Source organism: Paroedura picta, chromosome 8 (genome assembly GCF_049243985.1).
Source record: "Paroedura picta isolate Pp20150507F chromosome 8, Ppicta_v3.0, whole genome shotgun sequence".
Taxonomy (NCBI): Eukaryota; Metazoa; Chordata; class Lepidosauria; order Squamata; family Gekkonidae; genus Paroedura; species Paroedura picta.
Window position 1 is genome coordinate 81,837,329 of NC_135376.1, and position 20,068 is coordinate 81,857,396.

At 44.8% G+C, this 20,068-nt stretch overlaps 1 protein-coding gene across 12 annotated transcripts in view; it reads left to right on the forward strand.

Moving 5' to 3' along the window:
* Positions 1-20,068, forward strand: part of GRID1 (glutamate ionotropic receptor delta type subunit 1) — a 982,837-nt gene that overhangs the window by 411,086 nt on the left and 551,683 nt on the right. The window lies entirely within an intron of this gene.

A 20,068-nucleotide genomic window follows, 5' to 3' on the forward strand; every position in this document is an offset into this window, starting at 1 on the left:
ACCCCCAAATCTCCATGGATTTCCCAATCTGGAGCAGACAAACCTAGTACCTTTCTCTATTTAAATTCATGAGAGATGCCTACAAAAGCCCCATATCAGGCATGCATTAATTGAGACCCTGGTGCCTAAGAGCTACTTAGTATCAGTTTGATTTCTGTTTGTTGAGTGCCAAATTTTTAAAGGGCCTCTGGGAGAAATTGTGTTATTTATCCCTGGGGCAGGGTAAGCCATATAAAGCAGCTTTCTTCTGCTGGCTGTCAGAAATTATCGTAAGTAATAAAGCTACCTACAGGAGCTTCTAAAGGAGGCACCAGAGTGGCTTATGAACACCTTTCCCATCCTCTCCCCACAACAGAGGTAGGTGGAGCCAATAGAGCTCTGGGAGAACCATGACTGGTCCAAGGTAACTCAGTGGGCTGCATGTGGACGAGAGAGGAAACAAACTCAGTTCCTCAGATTACCATCCACCACTCTTTAACTGCCTCCTCATTGACTCTGCCGTCACCCATTAAGTACTCTTCCCTCCTGGGTCAGACCCACCTCTCAAGGCTATAAGTATTGCGCATCTCTAGAGAGCTTCCCGCGATCGTTTACAGCCTGGGTTCCACTCCCGTGGATGCACTCTGCCCAGAGCCACTGTACACCTCTCCCTCTAAGTCTCTTCCTCCCCCGGCTGGTCCACACTGTTTCCGTCATTCTTTCCCGATGTAAGTTTGCTGCTGCTGCGGGAGTGGGAGTTGGCTCTCAAGTTGGGGATATGGGTTCCCAACACCATTACCTGCCTCCACATCAGGATCCGAGTTTTCCTTGAGGCCTTCCAAATAAATAATTAGCCAAGGCTGACTTTGCTTAACTTCTGAGGTCTGGCTAGATGGTGCTAGAGAGTTAAGGGTACTTAAACTGCATGCTTAACTCTGTTGATTTGTAGTCTATTTTGTCATTATTAATACTCTTGTGTACTTCATTTCCCCCATGATGCAGATATAATTGAGGTTTCCCCCCCCCCCAACTTGGAGGCTGTAACTCTGTGTAGCTTAATATAATAAGCCTAATACTGCATTTGCTTTTTAGGCACTTGACAGGACACAGATTTTTTAAATTATACAATTGATTTTTTTTTGTTCCCACCGACTGTTCACATTTGGCTGTGAATACAATGACTTGGATTGTATAAACTAATTGCAGATACCAAGTTGCCTACCCGGAGATGAATTTCTCAGAATCAGTGGAAGAAAGCTGAGAAATAATTGTGAAAGTAAATATTCTACAAATAATGTAAACCTTCAGAGCTCCCAATTTTGTGTTAAGATCTCTTAAGAATTCCTTTGAACTCCCTCGCCTTGCTGTATTCTTTCCCGAAGTAATTAAGGACATAGTAAAAAGCATCTCATGGAATACAATGCACACACATCCAATAAAAAGACCCAGGTGTCTTTTTACATCAGTAGTAACTTTTTTTTTTTACTTGGAATACCAGCATCCCATAAGTGAGCTCTTAGAAACTGTTAAAAAGGACTGGTTCAAGCAGGCATATACTCTGGATTCCTGTCTGCCTGATGGTTGACCATTTCATGTGCAAATGCCAGCCACTGAAAAGCAGTGAGTTCTGGAGAGATCTGAACGTTCTGTTTGATTAGGGCTTGCCATGGTCCAGGAGGCATCTGAAAATTTCCTGACATTATGCTAAGTCTCCAGGTGAGCAGTATCAATTATCCCGGAGAACATGGCTGCATTGGAGAGTGGACTCTATGACATTTTGCAGTGCTTGAAGTCCTTCTCTTTCCCAAAATTTATCCTGCCTTCCAGGCTCCACTCCCAAAATTTCTAGGTATTTCCCAAATCAGAGCTGGAAACCTGTGCCCCATGATGGTATGTTTGTGAGGGTGCATGTGTCCTGAGTTCTTTAGCGTTCACTGTTTCCTTGGTAGTGGTCTCAGAAAGCTGTACTTGGGGATTCCTCCAGGAGTTTCTGGTCACACAATACTCCAATATTCCATACTCCCTCTTGGCTTCTTGAAGCCATTGCTTGTTCTTTGCTCTTTAGGAGCATTATCTATCTATCTATCTATCTATCTATCTATCTATCTATCTATCTATCTATCTATCTATCTATCTATCTATCTATCTATCTATCTATCTATCTATCTATCTATCTATCTATCTATCTATCTATCTATCTATCTATCTATCTATCTATCTATCTATCTATCTATCTATCTATCTATCTATCTATCTATCTATCTATCTATCTATCTATCTATCTATCTATTTCTATACCGCCACTCGCCACAGGCCTCGCGGCGGTTTACAGCATAAAATTATAAAAATAATAAAACCCCAATATTGTCCATATCAAAATAACAATTGCACAGTACAATACAATGGCGGCAGTAAATCTATTATAATCCCACCTTGTGGGACACTGATCTTAATCTGATGAGAGCAGGGGCTGTCTGATGGAACTAGGGACCAGTTGGAAAACCCCCTGGGACTCTGCCCTGGCCTCAACCATATGCCTGGCGGAAGAGCGCCATCTTGCAGGCCCTGCAGAAGACTCCATGTCAACAAAGAGTGGCTGCGATTGAACGTGGCTGCCATTGAAGCTACAGTGTGTGGGGTAGGAAGGGATGGTGCTCTAAGTGAGCGCCCAGGCCGGGCGTTGCTGGTGTGGCACAGACATGCCGCATCAGGAAAGAGGGAGGAGCATGGATGGTGCCTTCATAAGCTGCTTCCCACTCATCCTATCTTGAATAGGATGTTGGAGTGTCATCCTTAAGCCCAACTGCACGCCTGCAAATCAGTGCATCTTTTACCATGCCAAGCTGGTAGAGGGGTGTGGCTAGTCCCTCGCTGTTCTGTCTGTATCCAGAGAACTGAGACAGCATTCCATGTGCTTAGAGCTCCTTCATAATAAATATTTGGGTAGAAATTGCCCTGAGAATAGAAAGCAATGTGGTAGTTGTGGAATAATTAGGCTACACTGAGCCAACTATGTAATCATAGAATCATAGAATCATAGAGTTGGAAGGTGCCACACAGGCCATCTAGTCCAACCCCCTGCTCAACGCAGGATCAGCCCAAAGCATCCTAAAGCATCCAAGAAAAGTGTGTATCCAACCTTTGCTTGAAGACTGCCAGTGAGAGGGAGCTCACCACCTCCTTAGTAGGGGGCGTGAGATTAGTTACAAAATAGGACTTGGTCCCCTCTGCATGCATGCAACCTTGGTTGCTGCACACCTGAACATGGTTCACACATTCATTTATTGCACTAGAATTTTTCACTCCATCAAAGGAGCTCAAAAAGTCTCCCAGACCTAGATAGCTTTAGCAGGAGGACTGGATCATGTTCTTTCAGTTTAGGGCACTTGGTGGTAAGATTATCATGACCCCCCCCCCACACACACACACTTATCCTTCCTAAAACATATGGTGGGTCCAAGAAGTCTATGGACTTTTCTCTGTCAATATTTTCTCTACCCACTGAACAAAGAGGGGATCTTAAGTGTACTTCCTCTGCCCCATGTAATTTTGCCTGCTCTGTGTGGGAAAATGCCTGTAGATTCTGGGAGTGTAATCTGGGGAGGGCAGGGTTTGGTTAGGGGAAGGACCTCATCCTGGTATAATGCCATAGAGTCCATCTTCCAAAGCGGCCATTTTCTCCAGGGGAACTGATCTCTGTCATCTGGAGATCAATTCCAATAGTGGGAGATCACCAGGTCCTGCCTGGAGACTGGCAACCCTAGCCCCACTGCCAATGCTGTGCGCCAGATACTGCACACAGCTCTTCCTTCCCCCAGGCTGCAACACACCCCATCCCTTCTCCTCTCACCTCTTCACGGGAATGGGTCAGGATGGAATGCCCTTCTGTGGTCACATGAGGATATATTTCTTGTTAACTCGTCTAATATGCCCATAGCTAGCGGCCACCTATAAAATCTTCTTTATTACGGATGCTACGTTATGAATTTACTTTTTCTCGACAGCCGAGCAAATTGTGAACAACGGTGCTGGCTTTAAAATGCAAACATTGTGACGGTATTATTATTTTTTAAATAGGAATAGTAGAATGACTCTATAATACAGACCATAAACAAGAGAGGGAGCCAACCAGGAGCAAATGTAACGGGGGGAAATATAGTTACGTTCAGTATTCCATGGAATGAAAGGGAAAGATGGACCATAAAGTGCACAGTTGGCACTGCTGCCTAGGCGAGAGGGGATCTAAGTGTCTGTCTGTCATCATTTGCTTTTCTTGAGTGATGAAGCTAGGCCAAAGCAGAGGATTTCTGTGGTGAAATAGCATCGAAGCAGGCAGCGTCACAGTCAAAATATTGGCTCGAGAGATGTTTTATGGGCTTTTAAAACGTTTTGGATTGGTAACTGTTTAGTCGCTGTGGCTGGATAACTCAGTTCCTGTGATGATGAAGTCTTGATTATCTTCAGACCCGAGTCCAGCTGCGCTCGTAAATATGTTCCTCGTGGCCCTCCTCCTCATCTCAGGATCACTGAAGTGTAAAAGGGAATTGGCACACCTTTTCCTTCTACCGAGAGCCTCAGAGCAGCCTTCCAGGCTGCCTTGCTGGGCCCATCGAGTCCGTTTTCTGCTTAGGCAACCAAAGCGATTCCCTGAGATGCTGACCATGGTCCTGGAGCTACTGGTTTAGGGTGATGTATTGATCCATTTGTTGCATTGTGTGGATGTAGTGCAACCAGGAGATCCAGGATTGTCTAGTAGCCAGGCAAGAGGCACTCAGAGGAGGTTTGCTATTGCCTGCATCTGTGTCATGACCCTTGTGTTCCTTGGTGGTCTCCCATTCCAATACTGTCTAGGGTTAACTCTGCTTAGCTTCCAAGGTCTGATGAGGCTTGCCTGGGCTATCCAGGGCTGAATCTGCACTTACTTTGTTTATTCCATTGTCAATCCTGTTGAATTCAGATCGATTTCAACTCGGGTCTTCCTCTCCCCCTCCCTCCCCATTGAAATCGAAAAGTCTTCTGCACGTGCTTAGGGAGGCTCAGAAGGGGAAGGGGAGGCAAGCACAGCCTCTTTCTTTGTTTTCTTGAAGGGGGGGAGAGAGGATTTGAGGAGCCAAGCACAGCCGAGCCTCTTTCTGTTCTTGAAGGGGGGGGAGAGGATTGCAGACAGCAGAGAAGGGAGCGGAAAAATAAAATTTTTAAAAATCCAACACAAATATCTACATCAGAGGCTTCTGCAGAGAAATTAGGGGCTTCCCCTTTAAAGCAAGCTTGTCACCTGGGCAGCCTTGGCCAATCAGGGCTTCTCTACCATGGAATCAGTCTGGCCAATCAGGGTTTCTCTATCATGGAGCTCTTGCTTTCTCAATCCGAGTCTGAAAATATTGAGGGTTTTTTTCACTCCTAAATAACACAGGATAAAGGTAGGGTCACTCTGGATCAATCCTGATTGTTGCAGAGGGAAATTTTAAATCAGACAAAATCAAAATGGAAATCGCATTCAGTGGAGATGGCAGGGCCTGAATCGACCTCGGATTGGAATAAAAGCTCCGTGCAGCTTACACCCAGGTTTAGGAGAAGGCAATGCATATTAGTTTCCACTTGTTATTCTCTCCCAGACCAAAGGATCTCCAAGTTAGGTCCAAGATGAACCCCAGAGAAATTTTGGAGAGTGTTTTTGGCTGCAGTTGGAGAGTGATGGGAGAAAAATCACACTTTGGGGATGGGAAATCTTTCAGTTCATTGAAATTGTCAGGTAGCCACTCGCTCCTGCCATGACTTGCTTGACCAGAGTCCCAGAACTCTCTGCAAATAAATGTTCTATTCATCCATTTCCTCCCCCCCATCTTTCCCATTCTCATGTTCTGAGGCAGATGGCCCTCTATCATGCCTTCAGATGCTCTGGCTATTTCTTTCTCATTTAGAGGAACTAGTTGTAAACAGTACTATTCTTTGATGTTAAGAACCATCCTGTGTGGACCTGAATTGGGTGCAGGTGTGTGTGTGTAAAGGGGATTTGCCTCTATAATTGCCTTTTGAACCTATTGCTTTTGTCTTTAGCATTGCAGGAGTCCTGCAATGCCGTTAGTTCTCTTCTGAAATGCACTACTGAGTTTTTTGTCAAAGATCTGAGCTTGCCTATTTTGGGGAGATTTACCACGGTACATGACAGTAATGCTCTGTGAAAACAATTGCAGGCTCTCTTTGCTATGGACATACCCTAACAATTTTGAATACTTTTGTGAGCAGTTCAGGAACTCTTCATATTACAGAATTGGCTTTTTTTAAAATTTCCGTCCTTTTATTTAAATCTCTCCCCCATGCATATGTGATCGTATTTCATATTCACTTTCTGCTACCGTCTTGTTCTCTTTCTGTCAGTCTTGTCAAGCAACCTTTACATAATATCTTCTTTTTCTTCTTTTTTTAACACTCAGGTCATTAGTGGGAAAGAGACTCACTCTGGATGTGTCTTTTGAAAGATCTTAGGCCTTAATTAAACATACAACCAGTTGGCCTTCTGACTTGATACATTTTGATCGGTTGGCTAATCAGAGTTCTGAAAGACGTCGTCATCATTTTAATGGCTTTGGATGAGAACACCAATCAAAGAGAAGGGGCTTGAATGAATACTAGGGTCATAGCACTGGGTTGTTGAGCTCTGTTTTGTATTTTTAAATAAAGGGACTCGGTTATCTATCTAGGACAAAGTCACTGTTAAATTTTGATGCATATAAAATTATTCCTGTCCAATTTTTTTTTTTTACCTTAGTCAAGTTTTATGAGAGTAGCCAGCCATTTGGTAGCTTTTCTGGATTTATAGCTTTGGAATTTGAGCTTTGTATAATTAAGAACAGGCTCCAAGTTTCATTTCAAATATGACATAAAACCATGATGTTTAAAGGGATTGTTGGAATAAGGGTCCGTCTACTAACTCTGGTTATTTTGGGTCGGTCAGGCTGTTGGATTAACTACAGCTAGGAATGGTTGAATACCCACTGATTCGTCTCATGTCCTATAGACCAATCATGAGCAAGGAGCAAATTTTTCGGAGAATCGCCTATCTGTTCATTGGCTGGTTCATGGCCATATGACAGGCTGCTTCATTGTATTACTCCTAGTGATGTCCAGCACAATTGTCCTTTCTGTAACAGTGGCCACCATTTTCCTTATCAGGTGACCAGAAGACTTTTGAAGGTTTTTAATATATATATATATTGGTAATTGCTGTTCTGCAATCGCAACCTAAGATTCTAAAGATGCAGTGATCACTCAAGTTCCAGCTTTCTTATTTTAAAAGGAGGCCTGTTAGCCCCGTCTGTTGAGGCCTTATAAGGGGAAAGGTATAGGCAGCACAATTCCTCTTATGACTCCGCAATGTAAAAGGCTAGAGATGTACTTCTTATTGAAAGCAGGGGCTCTCAGGGATTATTCAAACATTAGATCAAAAAAGCAATTATTGATTTTAAAAGAAAAAGAAAACAAAAGCTCCAAATGCTTTCCAGTGGTGTGACAAGTGAAAAATGCAGGGGAGAATGGTGACTCATTGCATGAATGCCAACAGAGAAAGTCATAAATCAGTGCTGTGTTTAATAAAAACCCAATCTTTAGTACTCGTCAAAGTGATACTTAATTAATTGCTTCCAGTCTGCTTGGGTTGGCCGGACTTTGCACCTGTGCAGTTTTGAAGAATGGTCTGTTTGAAGCTGTTCAGCAGTTGTCCCCTGCCAATTGATCTCATCTGAGCATCTCAGCAAAATCCAGGACACTTGACTACAAAACAAATTCAAGATTGTTTATTTATATATTGTATGGTGTGTATAGTGTAGCCAGGAGATCCGGGCATTGTCTGGCAGCCAGGCAAGGGATGTTCGGAGATGGTTTACCATTGCCTGGTTCTGCATCATGACCCCTAGTGTTCCTTGGGGGAACTACCACCCAAATATTTGCAAGTCTCCCATCCAAATAGTAGCCAGGGTCAGCCCTGCTTAGCTTCTGAGATCTGGTAGGATTGGGTTTGCCTGGACTCTCCAGGTTAGGATGTCAGCAGTGTCCCTTAACATGGCTAGCTTTAACCATGGTTTTATGTGAGGTCTGAATATGAACACCCACAGGTCCTCCTGGCTTGTTTTCCAGCAATATCCCCCCCAGAAAGCAATGAAACCAGCATTAGCATAATAGTTGGGGAACTACATCTGGCTTCACAAGCTATCCAGAGTGCAAATGAGACAGTGTAGAGGAAAGGCATTATAACTTAACTTGATGATGGGGTTGTATAGAAAGTTTTGGAATTCAAATCCAGGTGTTCTACTGCAGACTAACGCCGCTAAGAAGGCATCAAAGACTTCTAATTAAAATTGTATTCTTGTTTATTATTCTGCAAAGACAGAGAAGTAAGAGCAAAATGTCCAGTAAGGTTACCATGAAAATAAGGTATCTGCAATCTTGTTTGTTTGTTTTACTCTGTTTGGGAGGGCAAAGGTGGTTTTATGAAAGGGAAAAACATATTATAGGCAAGAAGGGGGGGAAGGGGGAATTGGGATCTTTTTTAAATGCTGTGTTTTATGGGTAGTATTCAGCACAGGAGTGCTGCTGTGTTATTGCAAAGTGGCAAAATAAAAGTAACACAGTCATGATTTTGGAGAAGGGGGTCTTAATTTTTTATCTTTGATAAACTTCTATCTAGGAGGATGTCTAAGCAGCTGCAAAAAGGCCAAGTCTAGGGCTGCCAGCTCTGGGTTGGGGAAAACCTGGAGATGCTGAGGGTGGAACCTGTAGAGGGCAGGGTTTGGGGAGGGGAGGGTCTTCAGTGGGGCATAATGCCATACAGTGCATCTTCTAAGCGGCCCTTTTCTCCAGGGGAACTGATCTCTGTTGCCTGGAGATGAGCTGCAATTCCAGGGGATCCCCGGGTCCCACTTGGAGGCTGGCATCCCTAGCCAGGGGAACAGGAAGAAAACACATCTCTTCTAGAAAAGTCATACTAAGTAACGTCTAAGACTGCATGGGTAAAATGTTGTATCGGTATTTGGAACTTTTTTCTAACCAGAAGGCATTTGCAGTAAAACACAACTCACAAAATGAGGTTGCAATAGAGCCGGGGGCATCTGCTTGCTCCTGCTTCTCAGTGGATATTTTTATTGGGGCTCAACCAGTTTCTACAGGATTAAAATTAAAATGCACCTAGTAGGTTTTCAGCAAAAAGCTCCGGTCCAAGAATGAAGACAAATCCGCTGAGTGATTCCAAGCAGACCTGCAGCAAACTCTGTTTGCCCATCCCGTGAATTGCAGCGGGATTTCCTTCCACATGCAAATGCTTTAAATGCGCGGATGTGTGACACCATTGTTTTATTTTAGACAGCATGAGTGAGAAGGCATGGAAGGGCTCACAATGCATTTCTCTACGCAGTCTTTTCTGGAATCAGACAACTTTTCCTTCACAAAAGCATGTTGATGCCTTTCCTGTTCTTTTCTGGTTTGGGAAGATAACCTTTCTGATGCACGACTTGGCAGCCAGGGTGCCTGGAACAAAACGCCAGCCGAATTTTGAAGTTCACAATCATGCAAATTGGGCTAGGGGAGGGGTTGTGCCCTCTGAGGCCTGTTTATGAACGCTGAAATGCCATCTTTGGCAATCATGTTGGTGCAGAATAATCAGTTGCAGGGACCAATTTGCTGGACCAGGCTCGTTTTCCTGTTGCAGAAAGATGACCTTTGGCAGCCCGGCTGCTGGAGGAAGAGTTTTTGATGTGCTCAAATGAAAGCCACAGTTGCTCTGTGGTGTATACATTTGCATTTTAACAGAAGTGAGCGTGAGAGAGGTGATAAGCCTTCTGCTTAACTGGTGTTTAGAAGGACTAAGAATGCAGAATTTCTCTCCCCCCCCTTAACCTGTGCCACTTCCATCCCCCCCTTTACTGTATTTATGCTAGAGTGCACACGTTGATTTGGGGTATTCAACCACATGCACAGGCTAGTTTCTTTCTTTATTGGCTATTTTCATCAAAAGAGTATGAGGTGGATCAGGTCCCGATGCTGGTGGGATAGAGATAAATGCCCATTGAAGGCATTGTGTGTGTATGTGTGTGTGTGTGGGGGGGGGGGGGGACCGGCTAAATGCCTCTCCACTGAGTTTGCCAGCTCTGAGTTGGGAAATACCTGGAGACTTTGGGTGTGGAGCTGGGAGTGGGCAGGATTTGAGACAGGGCAGGACCTCAGTGGAGTATAATGGAGCCCACCCTTCAAAGCAGCTATTTGCTCCAGAGGAACTGGTTTCTGTCACCTAGAGATAAGCTGTGAAACTGGGGGACTGGCATCCCTATCCGCTAGTCAAACCTAGAGGTGGCTGCAACACCTTGGACAAACCACTCTCCTTCAGACCCCTCTAACATACAACTGGGGTACATCATGTTTTGCATTGCAAACACCAACAACAACAACATTTCAGAAATGTTTCAGAAGACAGTCATGGCCCTGTGATGGAAGCTGCAGATCTGGAATTACTCGTGGTTGGGAGCAGGTGAAAGAGGAGTCTATCTCTTTTCTCCTTTTGCCTCTGGGGTGGATGATGAGGGACCTTGGTGACTGGCCCAGTGGCTGCTTAAGTCTGCCAATCTAGGTCCCTGGCCTGGTCACAGGGTGGTGGAGCCTCCAGGTAGATCTGAAGGCTTCACTCTGGTCTGCCTCCCGTTACTTATTGGACTGCTGTTGGGTTTCTCAACAGGGTTCCCCCCACCCATGGCAAATAGAAGCTTGGGTTCTGGTTGTGGGGGTGGCAAAGCCTGGGAAACTACACTGAAGAAGGATTGAAGCTCCTTCCTTAAATACAACAGTCTCAGTTCCAAGCAATTCCCCACAGCTGCCACATTAAAAAAAATGTGGGAGGTTCTAATCCCATATCTCCTGAATTCCAGTTGTATATCTAATACAATCCTGAAACTGCATGGGAATTAATGTTGGGACTGTTACGGATCCCATGCGCCATATTAGAAGAGAGCTTCATTGAGTTTGGTGTCTTTTCATGAAATTGCAATCATAGTACAAATACATTTGATTGAAGAAAAGCAAAATAAAACAAAAGCTTTTGTGTTCGTTTAGTCTTCTTTGACCTTCAGTTAAGTGGTTTTTGAACAGTTAAAGTTAAATAATGGAGCATGGCCTGTCAACAGCTCAAGATTCTCGAGTTCTTTGTATAAAGCATGTGGGATCAGGTTTATTCTCTTGCCATATGCCTGCCTCTGTACTGTAGAATCCTTGCCAATGTTGCCTGATTTTCCTTCCAGTTCCAATTGAATTGCTTGCTGAGATACTTTGGAAGTCATCTAGAATGAACCTTCTTTCCAGAGAGGGGTGGGGAAAGCTGCAAAGCAGTTTGGGGAGGGGGCAAAATTCACCTGCAAAATGCAGCATAAGGCTGCCAAGTCCCCTCTGGCCACTGGTGGGGAATGGGAGGGAGGGGTTGCCAGATTTAGGTTTGGAAACCCCTGGAGATTTGGGAATGGAGACTGGGGACAACAAGGACTTCAGTGGAGTACAGTGCCATGGAGTCTGCCCTTCTAAAGCAGCCACTTTCTTTCCAGGAACTGATCTCTGTAGCCTGGAGATGAGCTGAAATCCCTGGTGTTCCCCAGGTCCCACTTGGAGGTTGGCATCCCTAATGCAAAGGCCTTCTCTTGAGTATTCCAAGAATAGTGCATTTAAGTGTGTTTGTTGCAGTAATCTCTGTGCTGTTGCCTTTTACAATCACCAATTGGATCGCAGCTGCACAGCCGTGACTCTCCTACTCACAGATGAGCCTGAATTGGATTCTTTGTTAGGCGCCTCATGTCTTGCCTTCTCTCTTCACGCAAGGTAGACTGCCATGGGATCTGTAAATAGCCAATAAAATGTCCCAGTTAATAAAGCCATTCGATAATTAAAGTTTCAGTGGCTGCATTCCAAAGGTTTAAATGATTCTCTCTTTACTGATAACAGCCACAGGCACAAGGAGTTGCATGCCTCATCCCCCACCCACCCCTGCTTGGCCTGCAGAGTACAATGGAAAACTTCTTGATTTGGGGAAACCTGTGGTCAAACTCCAGTTGGCTATAATGCCTGGGTTCAGCTGTCTAGGTAAAATTTGAACCCACTTCTTATGCAGGATTGAAAACCATTTTGCCTGAGTACCTTCTTTTGGGCTTCCTGGCAAATTGCAACAGGGAGCATCCAATCACACCTTCTATGGGAGGTGGAGGAAGGCAGGCGCACACGGGGATGGCAGAAATCCTGAATCAACCAAAGTTTGTCAAGACCTCTGGATGAAAGGCCCTCTGATGCTGGCTGTAAAGTTCCATGCAATAAATAAATAATAACAATTGGGTATGTTGGCAGGGGGGTTGGGAGCCCTCTATCTCCCCCCCCCAATTACAACAGCTCCCTCTGATCCTGCACTGGTTCCCAAGTGGGGACATGGTTCTCCTCAGCCACTGCTGCCTTTATCCGGGGAGGTGTCCACCGGGAATGTCCGAGGTGTCATAAACCCCCTCTGGAATCATTCCAGGCCACCTAGCCCTGTGAAACCTGTGCCCCCCCACCCACTCACAGGTCTGCTGCCTCTTTATGGGGGCCCTCTTGCTTGGGGAGTTTGCCTCACAGGACAAGTCCCCTTCCAATATGGCTCTGCCCCCTGCCAACCCGCAATCTGTGACAAATAGCGTGTAGCATAGTGCAAAAGCGACAACCCGAACTAACACCTAACATGGCCTGTTTGAATACCAACCCATTTTCTTCTAACCCTTTTGGGGAGGGAGGGTGGAAAGCTCCATCGGCATCACCCAGTGAAGAGGAAGGGCTGAGCACGAGGCGCCTCCAGGTTCCAGTGCCATGCAACCCCTTTTTCTGGGCCCATTGTGGGGTGCTGTGCCACCTGTTGCAGCAACATGCATCCCCATAGACCCCTCCCCACGTCTTCCCCTTCCTGCCATGCCAATGGAGGCCCTGGCTGATTCCGGGCCACTAATTGCCCTCTCCTTGTCACTGGCTCAAGATCTCCCAGCAAGCTTCTTTTTGCACAGTGGGGACTGGAACCTGGGTCTCACAGATCCCTAGCTGGACAGTTATCCAGGGGGCCCAAGGCAGAATGTACCTGGCCGCAGTTGGACCCGTACTCACACTTTCCATGTGTTCCCCACCTTCCAGGGCATCCTCTAACCATTTGCAGTCACAGTTGCCCTCTCACCCTGCAGATGGGAGTTCTGGTGGCAAAGTTGTTGCAAGTGAGCAGGGAGGTGGGGGAGCTGGTGCACAGGAGAGTGGCCAGGAGTCAGTGGCAGTGGGCCTTGCCAGAAGACCAGTGTGTGTGTGTGTGTGAGAGGGGGTGACAGCTGCTCTACTTGATGATATGATGATGCCAGCACTACCACTGTCTTGTTGGCTGTTTTGATCTCTTGTGAGCCAATGGGAGTGAAAGGTGATCATGGTGCTTGTCACTGGCTATCATAGTACATTTTGAGAAGGGAAGGATGGCCCATCTCTGTTTTTTATGTTTGTTGCTTTGGGTCATGATCTGCTCACTCTTTTGGAGAATTGCAAGTCAGCATCTCCCAAAGCTCTTTAGGAAGGGTTTGGTTGCTTTCAGCCTCTTGCATGCTTCCGAGCTGACCCGGTGCTCCATGCCAGGTGATCGTCCTGATGTGTGCTGTCTCAGCCAAACTATTCTGTTTCCTTTCATTGCCCTCTTTCCCTTCCCCAACTCCTGTCTGAGACTAAATAAATTACCTGTGTGACATGCTAAGCTTTGGCTGGCAGTGAGCCTGGGAAATGAAATCTGTTCCCAAATGCGGGTCTTCTGTTTGGCAATGCAGTGTTTTTCTTGTTGCTAAATCAGGTCATCTCTATGGGAGTCAAAGGGGGAGGGGGAATCACATTCCTGTAATTAACCAGAAATAAATTTAGATAATGCAGCTGGCGATTTTTATGAAAAGGGCCATCAAGGAAATCATGTTAAAAGCACTCCAGCTTCTTCCTGTTTCCCCACAATTTGAGCCTTCCAGGTCAGACAGGATAGAAACTTTGGGTCTCCTCTGCCTAAGGATGCCAGTCCCCAGGTAGGACCTAGGGATCCCATGGAATTGTAGCTCTTCTCCAGCTCCCCTAGAGGAAATGGCTACTTTGGAGGGTGAACCCCATAGCCTTATAGTCCACTGAGGTTCCTCCCCACCCCAAATCCCTCCCACTCCTGGGTCCACCCCCAAAGTTTCCAGGTATTTCCCAACAAGCTGGCAATCCTACCACTGCCATTGTCTAAGACAGGTGCACTGGGACACCGTTGCCTGACATTGTTAAAAGTATGTAGTCAATTTCCGTAATGACTAATGGCCTCTTCATTTGGGCATAAACTAGACTGGATGAATTTGGCAACGGGACATGAATTGCTCAGAGAGGTTTCCATTGATTCTATTTTTTTTTAAAGCTGGAGGCTCCTTAATTTTCTTTTCTATTCTTCTCCAGTCTTGGCTAACTCAAATGTCTGATTTGCCCTTGAGCAGTCTAGGCCAGAGTTTTCCAATCGCAGTAGTGCCCTGAGGGGGTTTCAAAATGGTGCCTGGGGAGAGCCCTCAAACCCAGTGCCTGCTGTTTCTAGCTCTGAGCAAAGAGAAAATAAAAAGGGTTTTTAAAAAAACATTCTACCCTTATTTGGATAGGTTGACCTGTCCCCTCCAAAAATGGCCAATGATAGGCCTGGAGGATGGCCCCGGCCATTTAGACATTTGCCAATTGAGGTTCCTCTCACTTCCGCGGGGGCATGGCAGGGAGGCGTGGCCAGCTGGCATCACTTCGTGGTATTTTGAAGCCTGAGAAATATTTCAGTAGTAATAATAACATTTGGTCAAATGGTTGGGAAAGGCTGTTCTACCGACAGCCAGTTCTGGGAATGGTCACAGTAGGTTGTGTTTGAGCAACCTAAATTGTATACATTTGTGGGGAGAGTCTGAGAAATGAACCAGGAACCTGATTAAAAGTTACAACCAAAGATTTCTATAAGGTTCCTGGATGAATCATGGGACCTTAGACCATCTGACTTTATGTTCAGTTCCAGGAGGTCCATTTCTACATCTTCCCAGCATCTTTGAAAAAAGCCAATGTCAAACACGCATGGTCCCCGTTCTGCTGATTAGGAATGCCATGTTGGCTAAGTTTTCCCCTAGACTCTGGTCTGGCCACACATTAGCTGGTCTGATTCATTAGTTGAACCAGGTCTCCAGATTGTATTGGATTGTAATAAATCTTTGGACCATCTCAGTTCAGAGATAGAAGGCTGATTATGATGTTCATTAATACTAGGGCTACCAACTCCATGGTGGGAAATTCCTGGAGATTTGGGAAGTACAGACAAAGGAGGGCAGGCTTTGGGGAGAAGAGTCGATTCAACTGAGATCTAATGACATGCAACTCACCCTCCCAAGCATTCATTTTATCCAGGATTGCTAGCTAAATGTTGGGTAATACTTAGAGACTTTGGGGATGGAACTGGGAGTGGTTGAATCTTGATACCTCATTGTAGTATAACACTATGGAATCCACCCTCCAAAGCAGTCATTTTCTCAAGGGGAATTGACCTCTAGTCTGGAGATGAGCTATAATTCCAGAGGGTCCCCAGGTCCTGTCTGGGGATTGCATTCCTAAACTCATCTCTGCAGTCCGAAGATCAACTCTGCTTCTGGGAGACAGCCAGGCTCCAATTAGAGGCTGGAAACCCTAGTTTCTGCAGCTGGGGCTTGTTCTGCTATTCCCTTGTTCTAGTTGGGGTGGCGACCCACAGGTATGGGAAACCCAAGGGAATGCTTGGGATCCCTCTTGACAGCAGCATCTTCAACAGCCATAGTTAGTCTTTCTGGGTTACCTGCTTCTTGGGGCTTTTCCTTGCCTTTGACAGGAAGTTGTTTTCAAGGAAAAGTTCCCATGCCTTGTTCTGGATTTCTAAATTGTTCCAAGAAAGAAGCGTAGGGCGATGAACATCGAATGCCTCTCTTTAGCAGAATTTTAAAACACCGTGTCAGTCCATTCCTCCCCCATTTCTCTCGGCATGATTGAAAGCAGCAGATGAACCAGAGTCAACATTATATTTTTTAAAAATTCCGATGGTGGCGATGTGAGACAAACTGGGTGGTGTTGACTAGTGGATGGAAGGCATGTGATTTGGTTTACTGAAAAACCACCGAAAAGTACATAACAGTGCTATTATTTGCCATACGCGTACAGTTGTCCTACACTAGACTTCACACCTCTCTTTTCGCACTTTCTATAGGGAACATCTTCTTCCAGTAAAGGGTAACCGTCACAGTACTTGTCTCTGTGCAAACTTGACCTATTAACTCGTCTTTGAAAAATAAACTGGTATTTTCTCCTTCCAGTAGTAGTGCAGGGGTGGCCAAATGTTGGCTTTCCAGATGCCCATGGACTACAATTGTCATGATTCCCAGTTTGGCCACCCCTGTTCTAGTGGGTGAGAGGTCCTTGGTTTCCAAGGACTGGATAATAAATCGGACTTAGAATTTTGGATTTCCATATTATTGTATTATTGCATACATGTATGTACACAAACATTATTTTTGGGCTGTGATCTTCTTTATGTGCTCCTGTTGTTTGAGTAGAAGTCTGTCTGTAGCAGCTGAAAAAGGCAAGAGTCCATTTGCAACTTAAAGCCTAACACAATTTGTGGCAGGGAAGGAGCTGTCCTGAGTCACTGCTCACTTCTTCAAATTCATCCTAGTCCAGATCTGATGTGCTTCATCGTAGTCTTGGACCAAGTTGCTTTCATGATGGCAGCCGTGGCTGAGAATATCTTGAGGCATGTGGCCCAGAAACTTTGTAATCTTACCTCCTTTGTGTGTGTTTTGACTAATCTTTCTTCTAGCTCATAGTTTTGCTGGGTGGTACTGAAAAATCGTTGTTCTGAGGCTGTATACTCTTGTCTCCACTCTACCTTTTTGATCTTTTCTTCTAATCTCAAAGACAGGAAGAGGCTGAATCTGAAAACAGTGTATTTTTTTTTTGGCCATTAAAAAAAAAGGAAAGGAAAGAAAACCCAACCAAACGGCCTTTGTTTTGAAGGAAGTAATAGCTGATTCAGTTTAACAAGCTACAGAAACACTTTAGAATTTGTTCAACAGTCAGTCTTCAGTAGCAGGTGGCTGGAAATTTATAGGCTTTTAAAAGTGCATCTGCTGTTCCAGATTTTTAAAAGACATGTATGGCAGTGTTAATAAGTGTCCCACATGCCATTCTTCACTGTGCTCTGAAGTATGCTTCGAGGATATGACTTTATTTTTTAAAGCCACATGCACACAATAAAACATTTATGGGGGGGATTGGGTGAAGAAGGAATTTATCCTTAGAACTACAAATAGAACTACAAGTATGATCTTGCTTTGTGAATAAAGCACTTTAAAGCCCTGTTTTGTTGAACTGGGGAAAATCAAACACACCCTCAAATCTTATTGAAATGAATGGAGCCATTTGGTCAGATTGTGCCCATTCTTTATAACAAATTTAGGGGGAGGGGTCTATACTCTGTTCAATATTTCACTGTTAGTGACAAACTCTGTCCCAAGTAGGGGATATTTCCCCACCCACTGCCTGGTTATGAGCTGCAAATACTTTAAGCGTTCAAGAACGTCACTTAACAAGACACCACTGGAAAGGCTAGGACTGCTTCTTAGTGCTAAGAACAGATGCTCTGAGATGGCCCTATGGAGGCCAAAACAGAGTGGATACAGGCCCCTTCCACAGGGTCCTTGGGAGGACTCCATTCACCATTTCTGATGGATGCAACAAATCTAGATTAATGCTGAGGCAGCTGGGAGGCAGCATGTCTACTCTAAAGCCTAGATTTAAGTAATAACTTTGCAAACTTGGGTAACCATAAACCTTTTAATGGTCCAACTGGATTAAAATACATTCTGTTCAGATTTGGTGTCTGTGTGTACATTGAAAGCAAAGCCATCTAGAATTGGCTTCACTGGGACAGAATGCCTTTTTGAATTAAGTACCGTATATACTCGCATATAAGCCGTTTTCCAGAACTGTTTTTAGCACTTAAAAGACCTCCTCGGCTTATATGTGAGTAATTGATTAGCAATTTTAGTTTTTGGGGGTGCTTTGGGATTTACTGTTTTTTTCAGTGTTTCTTCTTTTATCTTAGGGGCAGCATTGTTTGCCTTTTCTTCTTGGGGTTGTGTTTCTTTTAAAAGTTGATTTTTACAGTTCTTTCTTTCAGTGTTTGTTCTGGGGGGCACTGTAGCCACCAGTTTGGTAGCTGTTGTACTTGTTGTAGTAGGTTGCCAACTTTGGGTACTATTGTTCTGCTCTGGTTTGCTGGCCTAGGGGGGGGCACTATTTGGTTCTTCTGTCAGAGGTGTTCTCACAGAGCAGTTCTGTCAGTGCTCTCTCAGGGTGTCCGGCATCAAGAGAGGAAGGGAAGGCAATTGTAAGCTGCTTTGAGACTCCTTTGGTTAGTGAAAAGTGGGGTACAAAAACCAGCAGCTATTCATCCTCTTGACATTTCTGTATTTGTTGGGAGAGAGGCTGGATGGAAAAGCCTATGATGATTGAGCATGGATTAAGCACTTAGGCCACCCTGTAAATTTACTAGTAGCCTGCTACATTTCCCACCCTCGGCTTATAAGCGAGTCAATACGTTTGCCCAGACTTTGTGGTAAAATTAAGTGCCTCGGTTTATATGCGGGTCGGTTTATATGTGACTATACGGTAGATTATATTAGTGTTACAAGGAAACTGGATTGAAATCTGATATTGTATTATGACGTTTTCTTGTACTGCATATTGTTTATATTTATTATTGTGCCATTTTTAAAGGACCTGGGGCAGTGCATATTACTCTTCCTTTCCCTGACTCTTTCTGTGCTGGGAACTTCACTGCCTTGGCAGTGAATACAGGAGCACAAATCTGGGGAAGACAAGGTGCACCGGGCCAAATACTCCCCTGTGCGGTAGCAGGAAGAGGCAGGGTAACCCACCCTGGTTCAAACTCCAGCCTGCAGCCTGACGCAAGGCCTCCAGTGTGGAAACAGTCAGAGATAGTTTAGATTAGGGGTGGGCAAGCAGTGGACAATAATTACCAAGGGCTCATAGTAGTTGTAATCCATGAACATCTGGAAAACCAACATCTGGCCAACCCTTGGTTTAAATGGGAGCAGAGTGCTCAGTCAGCTAGCAAACTGCATTGTTGAAGAGTAATTTGAATTTAAATCTTCCTCCCTCTTAGTTTTTACCTGCTATTCCACACTGGTATCATCTCAGCAGGAGACTGCTTTCACTTCTGAGATTCTGTGGTTCTTGAGCATTTAATTCCTTTGACATGAATCTACAAGCCCTGTTGCTAACTCCAGTCCTGTTTAAATCATGCAGTAGTTATAAGCAAGAAACAGGGGGACTGTTTTAATGGGTTTCTTTCCCATCCAGGCACCACAGGCTAAGACATGCAAAGTTTTACCAGTAGAATGAATTTAGTAGGGAAATGAATTTGCCCCCATGGTTTCTCTTCAAAGGATGTTGACATGAGATATTTTTGGAATACTTCCCAAAATACTAACAATACTTGATAGTTTTGTTGGACACTCATTAAATAATTGGACACAGACCAAATAGTGGATGTTATGATCTGATTCTTTGCAAAGTGTCATTAGCATGCCATGACAGTATGTTCTTCCTGGGGACTTTCAATCAACAGCCAACTGCAGGTTTTCCAAGGGAGTCCAATTCTGAGGTGTGGTAAGCCTACTTTGGGGTGAGGGAGTTCCCCAGTGTTAAGCTTGCAGGTAGTCTGTAAGGCAAATCCATTGAGGACACATGAAACAAATATAATGCACGAGGTTGACTCTTTGTTTCTAAACTTCCCTGACTTCACGGCAGATTGGCCTTCTAATTTTCTGGGAAAGTTCCTGGTGGGCAGCCCAAAATGAACTGGAATGGTGCAGTGTAGAGGCCAGGGCTCAAAGTCAGCCAACAGGGGGCAACAACAGGTTTAAGCATGCCTGTTGCTTACCCTTGTTCCTCTGGATACAAATGATGGTGGCAACATAGTAACACATAA